The sequence below is a fragment of the Pinus tabuliformis genome, chromosome Q, assembly GCF_031772625.1.
Source record: "Pinus tabuliformis cultivar Carrire ecotype Pingquan chromosome Q, CPIR1, whole genome shotgun sequence".
NCBI classification, from domain to species: Eukaryota; Viridiplantae; Streptophyta; class Pinopsida; order Pinales; family Pinaceae; genus Pinus; species Pinus tabuliformis.
Window position 1 is genome coordinate 1143551765 of NC_142296.1, and position 8123 is coordinate 1143559887.

Consider the following 8123-nt stretch of genomic DNA (forward strand, 5'->3'; position numbering starts at 1 on the left):
GTCTGGTGGTTCGATTCTACCTCTCTTTGCTTCCTCCCATGGTGAAGAAGCTGGCTGGGGTTTTGAATTTTCCACGGGAAATGTAAGAAAATGCCATGTGTGGAGGAGGAATTCATGTCAGATATCCACTGTGAAATCAGAGCGGAAGAATTGAGAAAATATGGAAGGCATTAAGAAGCGATTTCCGAAGCAGAGGAGTTATTTTGACTAAATTCTTTACAATATAATTTGGTGGGGGTAAGGGAATGCTTTTTTTCTTCTTGAATGTTGTTTGATGTAATGGAGGAAGCGAGTTGTGCTGTCATTTCTTTAGAAGTTCTGCAGTTGAAGAATTCATTATTAGTTAGTGCAATGGTGAATTAAGCAGCCAAGATGAATGATCCTTTGTGCATTCATCAGGCAGGCTTGCCTCTCTTCAAACTTGAAGTTGAAAGCTACTGTGATATTTCACCATCATAGGGCTACCTATATATTGCGAATGAACCAATTATAAAAGAAATCATTTTGTTCAGATAATTGGAAGAACTGACTCAGATGTGTGCTTATTGAGCTTCAATCAAGTTATTAGGACATCAAGAATTGTCATTCGTTGTAGGCTTCAGAGTTCAGACAGAGCACATCTCTTTGGATTTTTTGATTAGCGGGAATGCACTGACAAAAAGTTGTTCTTTCCATGTAAATGCTTCTGGTATTGTCATCAAAATTTCCTATTTGGACGCAATAACTCTGTGACCTGAAACTTTCTGTTCCAGGCAAATTAGACATTCTAAATTGGGCAATTATCTGCCGCAAGTCCTATTTATTCTATTCTTTCTTTTTTCAAGCCTACATATATATGAAGAAATATATTAGCGGGCTTGGGCTTTTCATAAACTTTGGTGACTTTTCTTTCTACTTTGGTTGTTTTTACTTCTTGTTTTAGTTTTATATTTTCCTTTATCTCTGATTTTTACTCCCTTTCCTGTTTTGATCATTAAATGCACATAATCATTGAGTTGCATTCAAATCTGTTGGATTTTCTCCATGGGTGTGTTTCATCCTTCCCTATTTATTATGCCTATAATAATTTATAAACAATCAGGGTTAAGAATAATCTTCTCAATAGTTTTTCTTCCATGCCTTTGGTTGAAAGTCTACCTGTTTGAATCATTAACGTATTTGATCATTTTTTTTATTGGTACAGAAATGTTGTTCTTAACCCAATCATACTTCCTGTAGTTTTGAAATTCACCTATTTCTGGCACATGCTAGATCCAGGGGAAAAACGTTGTAAGTGAAATCTGTAAGTTTGGATTAGTTCACTTTAAAACCACAAAACATTCCATCAGAAATTTATCATTCCCAACATGTGTATAATTATGATCTGTTCAAATCCCGTATTCACAGGATGCTACCATGGATGATAAGACATGGAAGATATTTTTTGGGTCAATATGTGCAGTTTCTAGCTATTTTGGGGCTAATTCTGTTGAACTTTGTGTTCATAGTAACCTCTTTTCTAAGGTGCCTTTTGATTGCATTACTCCCTGAAACCAACTGAGAAGTATCCATGGCTGAACTTACTCGTGGATTCTCATGACAACAGATATCATGTGAATAGCAGTTTTGCATGTGAAGAGAATTTTATGTGATATGCGAATGCGCCAACACCTTCCATTTGAGATGCACCGCTAGCGATGTGAGTGGTTGAGTTCCTACAGCTTTGTGCGCGCGCGTTTGAATTGAAGATATCAATTGCGTGTTCTCATCTGGGGCTTTTAAGAGATCTATACTGTTATTGTTGTTGAGAAGTAATTTGGGATAACCATCTGCTTGAGTAGAAATGAACCGAGTCTTGCTAATGCTGCCTATCTTTTGGGATTAATATATTTCTTCTTGATTGCCTGCCGCATGCCTGCTTATGGTGTCTTTGTTTTGATTTCTTGAAGTGGGGGTCTGTTTTGGATGGGCATTTCCATGATGATTGCAAGCATATCAAACTTGTTTCTATCAATTGATTATTAACATCTTCGAAGAATTAAGCATGAGATCACATCTTACTTCATTTCTGAGAATATGGAAATAACGTGCTATTAGTCTTCGTACTTTCTATGTGCAATAAACTCTGACCTTAGCTTTAGAAGTTCTGCAGTTGAAGAATTCATTATTAATTAGTGCAATGGTGAATTAAGCAGCCAAGATGAATGATCCTTTGTGCATTCATCAGGCAGGCTTGCCTCTCTTCAAACTTGAAGTTGAAAGCTACTGTGATATTTCACCATCATAGGGCTACCTATATATTGCGAATGAACCAATTATAAAAGAAATCATTTTGTTCAGATAATTGGAAGAACTGACTCAGATGTGTGCTTATTGAGCTTCAATCAAGTTATTAGGACATCAAGAATTGTCATTCGTTGTAGGCTTCAGAGTTCAGACAGAGCACATCTCTTTGGATTTTTTGATTAGCAGAAATGCACTGACAAAAAGCTGTTCTTTCCATGTAAATGCTTCTGGTATTGTCATCAAAATTTCCTATTTGGACGCAATAACTCTGTGACTTGAAACTTTTTGTTCCAGGCAAATTAGACATTCTAAATTGGGCAATTATCTGCCGCAAGTCCTATTTATTCTATTCTTTCTTTTTTCAAGCCTACATATATATGAAGAAATATATTAGCGGGCTTGGGCTTTTCATAAACTTTGGTGACTTTTCTTTCTACTTTGGTTGTTTTTACTTCTTGTTTTAGTTTTATATTTTCCTTTATCTCTGATTTTTACTCCCTTTCCTGTTTTGATCATTAAATGCACATAATCATTGTGTTGCATTCAAATCTGTTGGATTTTCTCCATGGGTGTGTTTCATCCTTCCCTATTTATTATGCCTATAATAATTTATAAACAATCAGGGTTAAGAATAATCTTCTCAATAGTTTTTCTTCCATGCCTTTGGTTGAAAGTCTACCTGTTTGAATCATTAACGTATTTGATCATTTTTTTATTGGTACAGAAATGTTGTTCTTAACCCAATCATACTTCCTGTAGTTTTGAAATTCACCTATTTCTAGCACATGCTAGATCCAGGGGAAAAACGTTGTAAGTGAAATCTGTAAGTTTGGATTAGTTCACTTTAAAACCACAAAACATTCCATCAGAAATTTATCATTCCCAACATGTGTATAATTATGATCTGTTCAAATCCCGTATTCACAGGATGCTACCATGGATGATAAGACATGGAAGATATTTTTTGGGTCAATATGTGCAGTTTCTAGCTATTTTGGGGCTAATTCTGTTGAACTTTGTGTTCATAGTAACCTCTTTTCTAAGGTGCCTTTTGATTGCATTACTCCCTGAAACCAACTGAGAAGTATCCATGGCTGAACTTACTCGTGGAAAGCATTTGCTATTGATGCCACAGTAAAAACATCTGCATGCCTGAAAATTATTGACCTTTATCTTTAGCCAAAAGGACACCTGTGATGATGTGATCCCAAGAGGGAATGTTTTATTGTTCATTTATTTTATGAAATGAAAATATCTGAGGATCAATTCATCAAAAACTGCCTAACTCAACGTTCATGGACTGCTGATGCAATTCAAAATCGCAACGGGTTTTTGCGTTTTGGAAAAAGGCAGGGTCGTTCTGTATTTTTTTAGAGTCAATATTTTGCCTGTGTGGACAGTGGGAGAAGCAAACCCCTGATACACAAAAGACTCATAGAGAATTTTACTGTCTTGCTTCTAGCATGGTGAATAGTTGATTTCGTCCATCTATCGTGGTTTCCTCTTTAGAGTGCTATCAAGTACCATAGATTGATAGAAGGTAACATGTTGTCAGGAAGGAAATGCCAGGACTCAAGGTACTAGATTAAATATAAAAATTAATTAAATGAAATGTTCAAATATATTAGCATAAGTTTAGGTGTATTTTTAGTAGTAACTGGCGATATAAGAAGATGGTTTTGTATCTATGTTGCTGCTTATTTTTTTCATCCTTTTCAACTTTTGTAGTTTTGTAATTCATGTGCTTCCAGATTTTTTATGTGCTTTTTCCTGTTCTGTCAAAATGACAACTTTTTACCATGCATTTGGACTGGTATGCAAATGTACAATATGTATTATGAACAGGAGTGAGAAAAAGCCTTCTGAACTCTTTTCTTCTAGTAATTAGAACATTCGTATCATTGTTATGTTAGGTGAGACATTAAGTTTCTATTTGCATTTTGTGCCCTGGAAATGCATTTTGTAAAGAAACTTTCTGATCTGGAAATGCATTTTGTAAAGAAACTTTCTGATCTGTAGGGTTGTTTCTATGGTATTTCCAGAAGCTATATTTTTTTTACTGGCATTTTCTGCTAGCTATTTTTGGTCTAATTTTTTCTATCACACTAATTTGTATGCTTTTATAGCTCTTATTGAAGGATAAATGTTTAATTAGTCATTCATTAACTAAATCATCATCTATTTATCTAGCATGTCTCTTCAAAATTCACATGGTGCCATTATATACATTTAATTAGTCATTTATCAACTAATTATCTAGTTATTTGGCATGTCCATTCAAAATTTACAGGGTGCCATTAGAAACATTAAAAAGAAGTGGTGTAGCAAGTACTTCTTCTAGAGTAGCTAGGCCATAAGAGTTACTGTAAATGCAACATCTAGGTTGATTTTCACCTTTCTCTCCTTGGAGGTCTCCTCGTAAAGATAAGTTTTGGATTCTTAGGACATTTCTTTTGTCTTTCACCCACTTTCCAACCATATGCAATTTTGAGCCCTTATGGAGCCATTTTTGTCAAAGATACTCATCCGAAACTCTTGCAGAATGCCTTGAAGCCAGAATTTGCAGTTTCATAATGTTTGATGTCTATTAAATTTTTATTTAAATGCAATAATTATTTACCTCATTTTGTGTTCTGTCCAGGAGCGACTTCATATCGGATACTCAGATGAAGGGCACGTTGTCGGAGTCCTCAGGAGATCTCCAGTTTCGTGAAATTTTGGAAATGGGCGCCTTGAAACAAATTGCTGGCTCTATTCCCTTGTCATTTGGGAGGCTCAGGAGGCTGAAGAAGCTGCGCCTTTGAGGTCTGGTCAATTTGCCGAGACTTTCAGTGGCCAATAATATAATAGGCGGCCCCATTAATTCCCTGTCGGTAAGAATTCCGCATGGGATCCCGCTTCGAAAGGTTCCGATATCCTCCTACACCCATAACAATAGACTCTGCGGAGATCCTCTTCCTCCGTGTTCTTCCAGAGCTCGAGATTCAAACCCATGATAGTTTGCTGGACTATTTTGGTTTTCATGAAACCTCTTGTAATCCAACCATTGTAATGTTGGCTTTTGCAATATCCACAGCATGCTTCTATGGAATAACATGACTACTTTCATCCAAAATCTAACTGAACATTCCTTGCAAGGGTGCAAGATTGGTTGAAGTTCCACTCATAATAACTAGTGAGAAGGAAGCTCCTTGATGTGCATATTTCAAAGATTTTATTGTAAATTTTTGGGATATTCCAGACATATATCTTCAATTTTGACCATTATAGACATTGATGACTTGATAATATGATCATTTTTCCCATCGATTGCTTTTTAATCGCACTAAATCCAAATTTGTTGTAAAATTTGTAGCTCAAAACATGGGTTTTTGTATAATTAGGACAAATAGAAGAAAACATGCATGGCTCTCATAGAAAAACCAAATACGTCTTAGTCGTGGATAAGACTGAAATTGTGATGGTCTGTCTACAAATGCCTTGATGGCCATTGTTCCTTTCAATTTTATGAATCTGCTGTGTTTTTATGAATAGAAAACAAAATCAGACCATGCCAAAACTGAGATGAATGAGAAGGATAATTATTGCAGACACCAGAGCAGATTTCAATGGCCATGATGGCATGTATGTTGATGCTTCTATATGTGCTGGGAGTGCCTTGATATCAACTGCAAAACGTTCTTGAACCTGCTTCAGCACATCCTCCTCTGATGAAGAAGTAGAAGAGACAAAGGTAATTGCAAAACCCTTTGTGCCAAACCGTCCAACCCTTCCAACCCTGTGCAAATAAGTATCTTCAGACTCAGGCATGTCATAGTTGATAACAATATTAACTCTTTCAATGTCAATTCCCCTGCCTACCAGATCAGTTGCAACCAGAAGCCTCTTACTCCCCTCCTTGAAACTTTTGTATCTCATCAGTCTTTCATCCGGCTGCATTCCAGAATGAATGCAGGTGCAAGGAAAGATGCACCCCACCAGCAGCTTGGATAGCTCAGAAGCCCTTTTCACACTCTTCACAAATATAACCACCTGGTTGAAATCCAGGACATCCAGCAAATCAGTCAGCTTCCTGTTCTTTTCTACCTCAGCCAGTTTTATATAGTGCTGAATTAGACCTTGAAGTGTGAGCTTGGCCTCATCAACATATATCTCCATAGGATCCTGCATGAATTTCTTGCAGACAGGCCTGATTTCCTTGCTCAGTGTGGTTGAAAACATCATGACCTGCTTGTCATGAGGGGTCATCTTGAAAATGGCCTATACATCTCTCCTCATGTCCAAAGATTCCAGCATTTGTCACATTCATCCAGAATAAAATGCCTTATATTTATCAGACTGAGATCATTGTCTTTTGCCAATGCCAGAATCCTTCCAAGGGTCCCAACAACTATTTGGGGGGATTCATTTTTTAATATCGCCTTGTGAGTTTTGATAGGCAGGCCTCCATAGAATACAACAACCTTCAATTCTTTCAGATGAGTCATAAACCTCTCAAATTCATGGCATATCTGGTATGCCAATTCTCTAGTATGGCACAAAACTAGGGCAGAGACTTGGCCTTTTGTGGGTTCGATCTGCTGCAGAGTTAAAAGCACGAAAACTGTTGTTTTACCCATTCCAAATTTGGCCTCACAGAGTACATCCATGCCCAGAATCTCTTGAGGAATCCACTCGTGCTGAACTTCTGAGGGATGTTCAAATCCAGAGTCCACAATGGCTCGTAGGAGCTCTGGCTTCAGTGGGAAATCCCACATAACCTTTCTTGGAGGCTTCATCAGTGCAAAAATGTTCCTCCAATGCTTGTGCGTCCAATTCCTCTTCTTCATAGTCCAGGAGCTCTTCATTATAAATCTCTTCCTTCAACTCTTCCACATTGTCTACTCCTTGTTTTGCCATTTTCCCTAAAAATATGAAGCACAAGCGCAGCTTTATGATGAAATAGCATAAGAGGTTTTATTGCTGTAAAAGATGAAATAATGATGCAGAAAACCAGCCATGTGTGTCTCAAAGCACTCTCAGAAATTATATAAATTAAGGTTCAACAGACATACCCATCTCATTCAAATTGGTGACAACTTCATAGGGTGATATTTAAAGTACATTTGAGAGAACTGAACATTACATTTACCTTGTTTGATAGTTAAGACTTCTTTTACACTTGTCATCTCCCTGAAGTTTGAAAACGCAAAAATGGTGCGTGAATAATGGAGACCAAGCCGAACAGAGAATTAACAATATATCATTGTAGAAACTTAAACTGGAAGCCACAAATGACAAGCGTGCAAATGCATGTCTTTTATGAATATAAATTGGATTTGTTCAATTCCTGAGGGTTTTTCTCCGGTTAAAAGTCAGTGTGATCTCTGTCTGAATACTTTTCCCCTCCCTCTCCAGTCACACCTCCAGCAAAGTGCGATGACTGTTATGCATGCCCTGTTGGTAGCACTTGCTGTTGTGCCTATGACATCGGTAATTTCTGCCTTTAATGGGGATGATGTTCTTATAAATCAACTACCTGATGCAGAGATAACCACCACTGCTTCCCACACGATTTCCCATTCTACGATTTCAATGTAGAAACTTGTCTTAAGATTAGTCATCCATCATTTCTTTGTTCGCATTTTTCATTTCAAATCACCAATTCTGGCTTATGGAGTTTTAGTGTTTGGAATCAATTTGCAAGTAAAAAGTTGAAATTTATTCCGGCTTATGGAGTTTTAGTGTTTGGAATCAATTTGCAAGTAAAAAGTTAAAATTTTGTTAGTTGGAAGCCATTTGCAAGTAAAAGGCTGAAATTTTGGTGTTTGGAATAGATTTGCAAGTAGTCCATTCACATGTTTATGTTGTTATTCTTC

General features: G+C 36.9%; 1 pseudogene; it reads right to left on the reverse strand.

Annotated features, from left to right (window-relative positions):
* Nucleotides 1-5808: 5808 nt before the first annotated feature.
* On the reverse strand, nt 5809-7112 carry LOC149223617 (DEAD-box ATP-dependent RNA helicase 15 pseudogene; annotated as a pseudogene).
* Between the last annotated feature and the right edge of the window lie 1011 nt (nt 7113-8123).